We start from the raw sequence: 12,864 nt of genomic DNA on the forward strand, positions 1-12,864 counted from the left end.
AACAGGCTAAACAGGCAGCTGAAGGGAGGCTCTGCAGCCTGCTCCTTCCTTCCCCTGGGCAGGAAATGTGTGGCTGCTCTTTGCAGCCCCTGCGGTGGCAGGCAGCTCTGGGAAGCTGGTGCATGTGGCGGGTGAGGGCCCTGCAGCTGCCACAGGCTGGAGCGGGCACTGGGCAGGCTTGTTGTTGGTGGGAGAGGACGGGCAGAGTGGGCTTCCAGGAGACAAAGTTGTGCCTGTGCAGAGCCGCTGAGCACTGGGAGCCCGGGCGAGCCCCCGAGCGGCGCCGGCACAGGGCTCAGCCCCGGGGCGGAGCTGGCGGCGGCGGAGAGGAGAGGAGAGGAGAGGAGAGGAGAGGAGAGGAGAGGAGAGGAGAGGAGAGGAGAGGAGAGGAGAGGAGAGGAGAGGAGAGGAGAGGAGAGGAGAGGAGAGGAGAGGAGAGGAGAGGAGAGGAGAGGAGAGGAGAGGAGAGGAGAGGAGAGGAGAGGAGAGGAGGCGGCGCGGCCGGAGCAGAGAGCCGGGGCTGGCGGCGGGCAGCGAGGCGCGGGCGGCGGAGCGGCGGGATGCGGCGGTGCCGGGGCGCAGGGCTGGCGGGGCTGGCCGCCGTGCTGCTGGGTGCGCGGGGCTGGCGGCGGTGGCGGGGGGGTAGGCTCTGTGCCCGGGCTGCTCCCCAGGGAGCCCAGCGCCAGCTCGGCCCTCTCCTTCTGCACCGTCTCTTTCCCCTCCCGGCCTCTCTGCCCTCTCTGCTCCCCCTTTCCCAGAGCTCTGCAGTCCCCCCTACGTAGCCTCCTTTGTTCCCATCATCTCTACCATCACAACTTGGCTGGCACGTGCGCCCGCTTCTCCGGGCACGCACTCTTGCCTCGGGTAATTCCGCACTTACTATTGCCCTGATTTCCGCCCTCCTTCACTGCAACACCCACTCTCGCTGGCTACTCTTCCTCTCTCCATCCGTGCATCCACCCCTCTTCTGACCCATCTCTCCATGCAGCTACCATCCCTAACCCCTCTTCCTGCTCTGAGACCCCTCTCTCATCTCTCCCTCTGCTTCCTTCCTAGCTGTGGCAACAGGTTTGCTTTCCTGCACCGCGCCATACATCCTCTCATCCCCCTGTGCATTCAGCCTTTATTTCTGTTCTGAATTCAGCCCTCCTTCCTTCACTGGAACACACCCAACTCTCCCGTCACCTCTCCCTCTCGCTGTCCATCCATCCATGCACCTGATTTTCATCCCATCTCTGCATGCATCAGTTTCAAAATCCCTGCCAGCCTTTGTCCCTCACTCCACACACCCACACCAGGATCACTCCCCATCCCAGCTGAACAGCTCTCCATCCGTTCCAGTCTGGCTCTGTCTCACTTCCATTCTTCACAACAGTTTGTCTGGGAGAATGAGAGCTGGGCGATCTTTGATGACCTTTGGGCTTCCCTTCTTCTTCTGCAGTGGCTGTGGGCAGAGCCCAGGTGCAGCAGGACCCCTCGGCAGAGACCACCGAGGGCACCAGCATCAGCATCAGCTGCTCACACCCCAACATAAACACCAACGACTTTATCCACTGGTACCGTCAGCTCCCGGGCCGAGGCCCCACATTCATCGTGGCCACTGTTAAAGACTCCAAGAATGTGCAGGACCCTCCGGGGCAGCTGTCGGTGGTGGCAGACCGCCGGTCCAGCGCCCTGCGGCTCTCCCGGCCCCGGCGCGGGGACGCGGCGGTGTATTACTGCGGCGTGGGAGGCACGGGGAGAGGAGCCGGGGCTGCGGGCGGGCACGAACCGCGGCGGGCGGGGCCGGGCGTGTGTGTGTGGGGGGCGGGGGGACAGCCCCGGCCGGGACCAACAGGGGGCGCTGCCGCTCCGCCCCCTGGCACCGCCACCGCCACCGGTACTGGGAACGGCTTCGGCATCGACAGCGGCACCGGCATCCCCAGGTCCTCCTTGCAGTCAGTGCCTGGGCTCATGGGGTGGGCTGACCTTGGCTGGGCACCAGGTGCCCACCCAGCCGCTCCATTCCTCCCCTCCTCGGCAGGACGCAGTGCGGCGGGGGGAACTAGGATTCTGACTGAGTTGAAAGATGTACAATGAAACACTCTTCTCTCAGCTCCTTCTCTCCTCCTCCTTTCCATAGCTTTTATTGCTGAGCAGACGTCATATGGTATGGAATATCCTTTTCTTCACTTTGGGTCAGGCTGTGCCCCCTCCCCAGTTCTTGCCCGCCCCCAGCCAGATGGGGGAATATTGGAGAGACAGCCTTGATGCTGTGGAGCACTGCTCAGCAGCAGCCAAAACACCGGTGTGTTAGCAACACCTTTCTTGCTACCAGTCCAAAGCACAGCACCATGAGGGCTGCTATGGGGAAAACTCACTCCAACTCAGCCAGACCCAACAGGGCTCAGCACCTCTTCTCCGTGATGGTGGCTGCGGATCAGTGCTCCTGAAGGCAGCAAAGAGCCGCCCTCGCTCAGCGCTACCTGTGGAGACTGAGAGGCTCTGTGCAAGGCAGGGAGGGGAGTCGGGTGTTTCCCACAAGGCTCTCCTGCTTCCCAGAAAGGGCTCAGAGTGTTCTGGGTTAATGTGGCACCTTCTGGCCTGCCAGCATCGTCTCAGAAATGTGTCACAGAGGGGACACTTTCCCAGTGTTTTTTCCCTTCCCAAGGACATGCACCACCATCTCCACCCAAGGCTGTTATTACCGCTGACAGGCTCCTTGGACATTCAAAGTAAGCAATTAAGAATGGGGCAATTAAGAAACCCACGCACCCAGGCATTACCAGAGTCAGCCCTTACATGGCAAAGGCCCATTGCAAGAAACCAGAAATGGCTTGGCTCTGCCAAGTTCTCTTTACCGTGGTCTACCACCTGCTCCTCAGCCCTGGCAGGTCGAGACTTTCATCTGGGGTAAAGTGGTTACCTTGCCTTGCAGCAGCGGTTGATTTTATTCTTCTGACACCGAGAGACACAAAAGATTTACCCCAGCACACCTTTGGTTCTTCCCTCTTGCCTGAGCAGCTGATTGCCTCTGGACATGAGAAAGCTGTTCCAAGCAGGGCAGTACATTGCCCCGAAGCAAACACAAACGTAGTCAAGCACAGTGGCCTCCCCAGGTGGCACGTGGCCCTGCTTGTCTTTGCCTTCCCCATGTGTCTCTGAACCGTGGTGGGAACAGCCTCACCCTTGTCACTGTGGGGAGTGAGCAGTGGGCTCTCTGAGGATCCCGATGTAGTTCTTCCTTGGCAGGCTTTCCTCCTTGGAGATCTGCTGCACCACCACCATTGCCTTCAAAACACTGGAGAGTTTCCTTGCCACCAGGACTATCATTTGTGTTTCCTGCTGCCTGGCACAGTCATTTTTCCGCTTCTTCCTGGGCATGACTGAGTTCCTGACCCTCTCAGCCACGTCCTTTGATCATTATGTCACCATGTGCAAACTGCTCTACCGAAAACCACTGTCACGATGAAGAAAGTCTACTTCCTGCCAGCGCTGGGAGCATGGGCAGTGGGCTTTGTTGTCATCTTCTCCCAGTTGCCTCTGCTGCTGTGGCATCCTTTCTGCACCAGGAAGCTTGTTGACCTTTGATTTCTCCTGTGGTGCTGGGCCAGCATGAGCATAGCCTGTGCTGGGACAAGCGTGCTGCAAGCAGAGCAGTAGCTCGGCCTGGCTTGGAGGTGCTGGGTAGCTGGGTGCTGGTGGGAATGCTCCAGCATGTGCTCTGTGGTTGGGCTGTTGAGTGCATATACCACTGCGTCCCCAGGGCAGGAGTCCCCAGTCACCATCCATGGAAGTGTTCAAAAAACAGGTAGACGTGGCACTCTGGGACGTGGTTTAGTGGGCATGGTGGTGTTGGGTTGATGACTGGACTGATGATCGTAGAGGTCCTTTCCATTCTATGATTCTGTTCTATGGTGCTTGTGCCCTAGGGCTGCCTGTGGGGCAGGGAGAGAGTGGAGAACTCTGGGGGTCCCAGGCAGGGTGAGGAGCTGGGTTGCCCAGATATTCACAATTCACCCCAGTGCCAAGAGTGCGGGGCTTGTGTGGGAGGAGGTGAGCGAGCCCTTGTTCTCTGGCTATGACAAGAACGTGTCCAGCGGCCAAAGAGATGGAGGGGATCAGTGGCCCTGCCCCAAGTCTCAAGCAGGAGGAAAGTGCAGGGCACCTCACCTGGCCTGCTGGGCCCTGCGTGCCTGAGCCCCTGTTTTGAGTTCAGCGGGCTGTGGGACCCTGGAGAGCCCAACTGTCTGTAGGGACCCGCTGTGCCACGCTGCCACTTGCCCTGTTACTCAGCAGCTGTAAACTGTGGAGGGATGGCTGAAAAGTGGGCATTTCCCACCGGGATGTGCCGGGGACAGACATTTTGTGGCACTGAGGCCTGCAGAGCTTGGCTTACAGAGTCCTCATTCACCTTGTTTGCAAGGGAGCTGGGGTCAGTGCCTTGACACCTCGGTCACCCTGCTTCAGCATTGGGCAGGCAGGCAAGAGGAGGGGATGTTGGCAAAGGACTTCACAACCTGATCCTCCAGAAGAAAAGGCTGTCTAATTCCCAGCTGCGGAAAGGGCAGTTGCCACAGGCCCCTTTGTGGATGGATGCATGGATGGATGCATGCATGGATGGATGGTTGTGTTCTGTCCATCAGGCTCTTCCTGGCTGAGGCCTCTGGTGTGCTTTGGATCAAACCAGTGCCCAAGAGCATCGGTGGAAGCAAGAGGTACCCTCGTGAACACAAGTTGCCTGCCATAGACACCTCACAGGTAGCGCTGAGCGTGTCCCATTGTCACCTTCACATCTCAAGGGGCCTGGGGTGAGAAAAGCTCCAGAGCTTTTCCGGAGCAGAGCTGGTCCTGACGTAGCAGGACCTTAGAGGTGCTGGGCCTGAGGAAAGCTGCTCCGCCCATGCTTGGGGCGACGAGGCACCACAGAGCAGCGATGGGGCTGTGGGCACTGGTTACTGTCCTTGGACTGCCCTGGCCCATGGGGCTGTTGGGCTCCCAGGGACTCTAGTGTGTGACCCAGTGTGGTTAATCCCAATACTGACTTGTGAGTGGTGTAAGCCCTGCATGCCTGCCAAAACGTGGGCCCTGCCAAGTGCTGTAGGCGTGGTGGTAGGGCTGCTTGGGAGGGTGATCCCTGCTGCCCATGCCCATGTGTGCTGGCCATGGCTCTAGATGAGCAATGGTGGGGAGGAGAAGGTGGAGGTGAGGCCATGGGCCATCCCTGAGACTATTCCACCCATCGGCACTCCTGCTGTCCTTTGGGGACCTCTTCTGTCCTCTCCTCCTTCCCCAGCACAGCACTGACTAGAGCAAGAGGTGCCCCATTCCCTATAGAGCTTACAGGGTGGCTTGCCTCCATGGCCTCCCAGAGTCCTAGCTTCTCACTTGAGGAAAGCAGAGGTTGCGCTCCTTGTTTGCAGGCTCTGTGGGGCTAGAGCTGGGCAGAGCCACCGCAAGGCAAGGGCTGATGGCCACTTGCTCTGAGGTAGTCTGGGTGGTTTGGCATACTGCCAAGGGATAGTGCTGCCAAGAGGACCCTCTGCAGTGTGTCCCAACCTGCCATTCTTCTGGGATTAGTGAAGGGTCTCCTCATACCCTCATCTCATCCCCTGCCAAGACCAAATCCATTCTCCCTGAGCAGCTTGGGAGGGCATACATGGAGGAAAGGACCACTTGGAGGCCCAGGCTGGGATGCAGAAATCTTTAATGAGTCTAAAGAGGGAATCGAGGTCACTCCAAGCAGAGCCCCTGCATGCAGGGGTCACCAGGGGCAAGTAAAAGACCGTACTCTCACCCTTGGCCACGGTGAAGTTCATGCAGGGCATCTGTCTGCCTTTCCTGCAGAGATCCTTGCAGCCCAGGGGAGCAGAAGAAAAGAATGAAAAGAGAAAGAAAGAGGTAGGTGGAAGCATGGGTGGAGAGACACAGCCCATGTTTCCAGCTAAACGCAGGCTGGCCCCTTCCTGCCAGCATTTGCAGGAGCAGTTCAGGATGGTGAATTCCTGTGAAAGCAATGGCCTGAAGATTCATTCTTTGTTCAGCGCTATGTCTGTAGTCCCTGGGGAGCCTTCCCAAGAGCTATGCCCATTAGCTTTCTCAGGGGAGGCACCTTCTGCCACAGTAGCGGTTGGTAATGCAGGAGAGGTCAAAGCCCCCCGAGGAGATGGGCACTCCCTCAGACCTGAGGATGCTGCCAACAGCAGCAGAGGTGGAGGAGCCCACAACGGTGTTCTGTGGGAAGGAGCTGAGGATGGGTCCGGGCAGGGTCACCACCACAGGAGAGGGCTCGATGACGACGGTGGAGTTCTGGCACTGCCTGACACAGGGCTCGTTGCAGCTGTTGGCCAGCGGGGTCGGGCCGCAGGGCCGTCAGGGCTGGCATTGGTCGTAGCAGGACAACCCATGTCTCTGGGTTGGAGGTGAACCTGGGAGAGAAGCAGGGAGGAAGCAGAGCACAAGGTGAGTGAGAAGCTGCCTGGTTACACAGTGACAAAGGAGCCAAGACCACTACTGAGCAGGGAGCTGGACACTGTGCCAGCAGCCACACGGTCTTCATTGCCCTACAAAGAGCAGCCTGGCCCAGGGAGGCTCTCTCCTAATTTGTAAACCAAAAGCCCCCTCAGCCACATCACCACCTTAAAACACTTTTCCCACTGCATCCCATAATGAGGTCTGCCCCCATTGTAGACAGAAACACCCCTGAGTTTATAAGATGGTCCTCTCTTCTGAGATCGATAAGATGATCGATACAGTAGTGAAGAGCTGTCCCTGAAGAATAGCCACGAGCACGTCAAAAGCTTCTGGGTAAGAATCAGAGACGGAGGCAACAAAGGGAACCTTGTGCTTGGTGGAAAGATGGGGACAATCTTTTTAGCAAGGCCTGTTGTGACAGCACAAGGAGGAATGGTTTTAAGCTAAAGGAGGGTAGATTTAGGCTGGAATCAAATCCCACTGTCAGTGACATGACCCTGTGGAGCTGGGCGTTATCTCCTCTCCCACAGCACCTTTCCAGAGCAGAGTTGCATTGCGGCACTTGTGGGTCTGTAGAGCTGCTGGGCCTCAGGAAAGCTGTGCTTGAGGCAGACAAGGCAGCACAGAGCAGCGTTGCATGTTCATGCAACAGTCACTGTCCTGGGCCTGCCTTCAGCCAAGGGGGTGTTGCGTTCCCAGGGACAGGGGAGTTTGTGAGACTGCTGACCTCCCCAGGGCCTCCCACATGCCCACAGTGCCTCTCTGGAGGACAACAGATTGCTGTTCACATGGCGTGCTCCAGGGCCAAGGGGGTAATTCTGAGCAGAGACGCAGCAAGGCAAGGACTGATTGCCATTACTCCAGCAGTGGAGTAACTAGTGCTGTCTTCCTCAGCTTCAAGAGGCAGTGCCTGGAAGGGGACTCGCTGCAGTGCGTCCCACCCTCCAACACCTCGAGCAGTGATGAAGGGTTGCCCTGTGCCCCCACCTATTTCCTTCCACAAAGCAATGGCTTTCCTCATCAGCACTCAGTATGCAGATGGTCAGACCACCTAAGGGACACAGGCAGGGTTGCAGCAAATTTTAATGAGTTTGGAGAGGGAAATGAGGTCCCTCCAAGTGGAGGTCCCCAGTGAGGCGAGCAGCAGGAGCAGCCAAGAAGCTGTTTCCCTTTTGCTTGGCAGAGTTCCCACAGGGCATGTGGGGACCTGCCTGGCAAAGGCAGAGAGGCTAGCAGCTCCCTCCAGGCTGGTTTCTGGGGCCCTCACTGCAGGCTTTGAGAGGAGGACAAGATAACAAAGAAAAGAAAGAAAAAGGTGAGTGGAAGATAGGAGAGGTAGACATTGGCCATGTTTTCAGAGAGCCCAGGCTGGCCCCTTCCAGTCTGCCCTTGCAGGGCAAGTCAGACATGGTCAGCTGCTCTTGAAACAACGGCATGAATTTCGATCCTGTGTCCAGCACCACGTTCTGAGTTCCTGGGGGTCCTTATCATGGTCGATTGCCAGCATCTTTAGCAGGGGGGGCATCTGCTGCCACAGTAGCGGCTGGTAATGCAGGAGAGGTCACAGCACCTGGAGGTGATGGGCACTCCGTCACAGCTGAGGATGCTGCCAACAGCAGCGGAGGTGGAGGATCCGACAAGGGTGTTCTGCGGGAAGGAGCTGAGGATGGGTCCGGGCAGGGTCACCACCACAGCAGGGGGTTCAATGACAACAGTGGAGTTCTGGCACTGCCTGACACAGGGCTCGTTGCAGCTGTTGGCCAGCGGGGTCGGGCCGCAGGGCTGGCAGGGCTGGCAGGGCTGGCACTGGTCGTAGCAGGACATGTCTTGGGGCCTGCGGGGCACCTGGGAGAGAGGGCAGGGAGGAAGCAAAACACAGGGATGCATGAGGAGCAGCCTGTCACCACACCATGAGGGAGCCAAAGACCATGCAGGACCGCGAGGTGGAGGCTGTGCAGAGATGTATGAGGGCTTCTTGGCCTCATCCTGACAGGGCCCAAAAAGACCCACCACCTCCTGTGCAGCTACTGCCCAGCCTCTTAGTCTAGAAGCCACCTCACTACAGTCCCAGCTTCCCTCCATGGCTAACTTTCTCACCACTTCCCTCTCCCACCTGAAGCACCCACAAGCACCCATCTGCCATAGGACAAGGCTGGTGTCAGCTGAGAGGTCCATTGAGGTGAGACCTCCTTTTAGAGAAAACAGAGAAGGAGAAGGGGCTCAGACTCACCTGACTCCCAAGGAGAAGGAGGCAAGAGAAGTGGATGAGAGAGCGAGGAGCTGGGCTGGCTTTTATCATGGACCTTTCCTGCCCCAGGCTGCCAGAGGCATCCCTTGTAGAGGTGGTTATTTTCTGACAAGCTCATCTTGAATGCAAGACATGCCAGCTAATGCTATGGGCTGTGTTTTGGCTTCCTCGATTGCAGCTTTTCATTTCCTGCTTTATGCCAGGCACATTCCCCAGTGAAGGCGTATTTTGCATGACAGGATGAGAGGCCCAAGCATTTCCGGTGCAAAACACATCAGCGTGGGCAGAGGACTCATCTCAACATGCTGGAAGAGTCCAGTGAAGGACACTGAAGATAGACTGAAAAACTGTCTTAGACAACACACATACACACACACAGATCTAGACGTCCAGTCACCTGAGTTAATGGAGAAGACTCAAGGCACCCAAACAAAGGCTGTCTACACTGTCCAGGACCACTGCACAGTGTTGGACTTGAACAGAGTCCTCTTCTGCGTGTCCTTTTTGCAAGGGTTCAGCGTGGCTGCGGGAAGACTGCTCGGCACTGGGTGAGAGTGGGAGATGCAGGTGATGAGAGTAACGTGCCCAGCTTGAGCCCATCTGCCCACACCAAAGCCCTTTCCCTGCTCTCTGTCTGTCCCTGAGTACCATGGACATGGATGTGGGCTTTAGCCATGGGATGGAGGTGCTTGTAGGCTCTGGTAGGACAGCCTGTGGGTTCCCTTCTGATCGCGTGATGAAGCAAGCCATGCACACGTGACCAGGTAGGCAGGCCCTGCTGTGGGATTATGCCAGCTGGGGAGTGTAGAGGCCATGATCGCTCAGTTGCAGGATCAGTGTGTCCAGAAAGATGATTTGTCCCATTTACTGTGCACATCTGCTGTGGGATGGGATAAGTCCTGTGTGTGAGCTGAGGTCTCTTCACTGACTGTGGGAAGAGTCTGTAGAGACTGTTAGAGCAGGTCCAGAGGAGGGCCACGAAAACGATCAAGGGGTTGGAACACATCTTCTATGAAGAAAGAGTGAGAGAGATGGGGGTTGTTGAGCGTGGAGAGGGGAAAGTGTCTGGGGAGGCCTTCTTGTGGCCTTTCAATACTTAATGGGGCCTTATAAGAAAGAGAGAGAAAGATGTTTTGCCAGGCTCTGTAGTGACAGGACAAGGGGCAGTGGCTTTAAGCTGAAAGAGGGTAGATTTAGCTTGGGCATGAAGAAGAAATATTTTCCGATGAAAGTGGTGAGACCCTGGAAGGTGTTGCCCAGAGGTGTTGTGGATGCCCCATCATTGGCAGTGTTCAAGGTCAGGTTAGATGGGGCTTTGAGCAAGCTGACCAAATGAGAGATTTCCCTGCCCATGGTGGGGGAGTTAGACTAGATGTTCTTTCAGGGTCCCTTCCAACCCAAACCATTCTATGATTTGATGAATTCTATGTATAGATGTATATTCTATATATTTAATTCTATGAATTTTGTTGGTAACAAAGATGGCTCTGTGAGGTTCTTCCCTGCAGGGCAGGGAGTTTGGGTGGAATAAGCTCCTACATGAGGATGTCTGGAATCTGAGCTGGTCCCACAGGGCTGGAAGGACATGTTCCCTGAAGGGATCTTGATCCATTTTATTTACTAAGAGTGAGGTGTAAAGCACAGCACAGAAGTCAGAAGAGAATCCCTCTCCCTCGAGAGCTCATTTGGGCAGCGTGCATGGCAGGAGCGGGGTGTGGCAGCACTCAGCAGCTTTGGCTTCTGTCCCCAGGGGACCCCCTTGGAAGAGTGAGGACTGCTGGACAGGAGCGGAAAGGGTTTGGCAAGGTGAGGGCAAGAGTGTCTTTGCAAACAGCTGCTACCCTTGGAAGGAGGAGTTTAAAGTAGGTATGGAGGGGGAGGTGTGCCGTAGACTGAGGAACAGGGAGACCACAAGGGCTAGAAGAGGTGTGCATGGGGGACAGCATGCCAGGGGAGGCTCTCACACTACCGCTGTGACACAGGTGGTGGTGTAGTTACATGTCTGCTACACACCTCCTGCTCAAGAAGAGGAGGCAGATGATGCCTCCTGATGTCAGGCACTTGGGGAAAGCCTCACAGTCACAGGCCCTGCTACTCATGGGTGGCTTCTCCCACCTCAGTATCTGCTGCAGGAGCAAAGTGGCTGGGCACAAGCAAAGCAGGACATGTCTAGGGCATCTGGAAGACAAATTTTTGATGCAGGCAATCCATGAAGGGACTAGAAGACAGACTCCGTTAGACCTGCTACTCACCAATGAGGAGAACTGTTGGATGATGTGAAGTTCCAGGGCAGCTTTCCCTGCAGTGACCATGAGGCTGTGCCTCTGAAGATCCTCAGAGACTGACCAAGACAAACAGGATGACTTCTGCCCCCAACTTCAGAAGGGCACATCTTAGTCTCAGCAGGGACCTACCTGCTTGGCAGGATGCCATGGGAAGCTGCCCTGGAGCACAGAGGGTCCCAGGAGAGCTGGCTAACCTCCAAGGACAGCGTCCTCAGAGCACAAGGATGGTCCTCTGCAATGTGCACAAAGGTGAGTCAGGAAAAGCCAAAGCACAGCCGCAGTGGAAACATGCAAGGCAGGTGAAGGGAATGAAGACAGGTACCTCTGAGCCTCTTGGCAGCAAAAGGAAGGCTGAGTAGATGAGGGCTCATTGCTGGCTGAGGAAGGGGACTTGGTGACAAATGATGGGGAAAAGGCTGATGTACTCGATGCCTATTTCTCCTCAGTTTTTCCTGGTATGGCTTCTCCACAGGTCTACCACAACCCTGATCCTCCTGCAGACTCTCTGGGAACGAAGCAGCACCCGCAGTAGAAGAAGAAATCACATCTCACCAACCTCCTTGCTTTCTCTGAGGAGGTGCCTGGCACTGTGGGGAAGGGGAGGAGCACTGGCTCTGGGGTACCTTGACTTTAGCAAGACCTTTGACATACCCTCATGGGTGCACACCTATACACACACACAGAGGTATGCACACTCACAGGCACGCACACACACAGACGTGTGTGCACACAGTCTCACACACATGGGCACAACCACACACGTGAGCTTGCACGCACCCAAACAGTAACTCGTATGTGTGCACTTATGAAGAGGTGTGTGCACACAGGTTCCCAAAGGAGCCCATGTGCAGACACAGGCACAGCCACCCTCCATGCCAACATGTATGCACAGATATTCAAACACACATGCTTACACATATGCATGCTCTTGCACACGTGTATTTGCGTACAGTTATGAGTGCACGCTCAGGTACAGAGATGGACACACATAAAAGCACATATCCACCACATATGGCCACACACTTTCATATACACAGACCAATGTCTCACCCGTCCACGCTAAGCTGCATGAAGGCATGTGCATGTGATAAAAGACATACACACTCATCAACAGACGTGCCCAAACACACTGGCGCGCAACATTTGTGCACACTCACGCTTGCATGTGCATTACCACAAGCACTCACAGACACACGTATGTGCAAAAGCGCACATGAGCACAGCCAGGGGAACATGTACGTGAGCATGAACATGCACACACACCGCTGAGAACCAGGGCACTCAGGGCCAGCTCTCAGCCTCTCGGCATGACTCTAGGCAGGTCCTTCAGGCCCTACAGTTAAGGCAATGAATCCAATACCATCAGCTTTAGCGAGCTCAAGAGTTTGACTGAGGCTGTCAGCTCTTTTCTCAGTAGAAAACAGAGAGGAACCACAGCAGAGTGGAAGCTGTTGTGGCCTTTCTAGACATGGAGCCTCTCCCTGTCCCAAGTCTGTGGGTCAGGGGTAATGTACAAAGTAGAGAACATGCAAACTGCTGCAGCCACAAAGAATCCCCACATTACAATTGCAGAAACTCCTCCAGCCTTAGATGGTCCCAGCTGTCCCTAGTCTTCTCCTTGGGGGAGGTGTGCGGGTGTAGGACCAGCCCCTGCTCTGTAAAGGGACTGCTGCCTCAGGGATGTATTCACACAGCAGCAGGGAGTGGAGTGCCCGAGACAAGCCAGGCTCCCCACAGGCTGCAAACACTGAGGCCGGGGCACCGGAAATGACACTGAGAGCATGCCAGTAAGAGAGGCACTCAGCCTCTACAAAGCAGTCCTGAAAATGCCATTTCTTAGCACTAAGACGAGAAAGAGAGAGAGGACAATATAGATAA

Source organism: Pelecanus crispus, chromosome 18 (assembly GCF_030463565.1).
Source record: "Pelecanus crispus isolate bPelCri1 chromosome 18, bPelCri1.pri, whole genome shotgun sequence".
Lineage (NCBI taxonomy): Eukaryota > Metazoa > Chordata > Aves > Pelecaniformes > Pelecanidae > Pelecanus > Pelecanus crispus.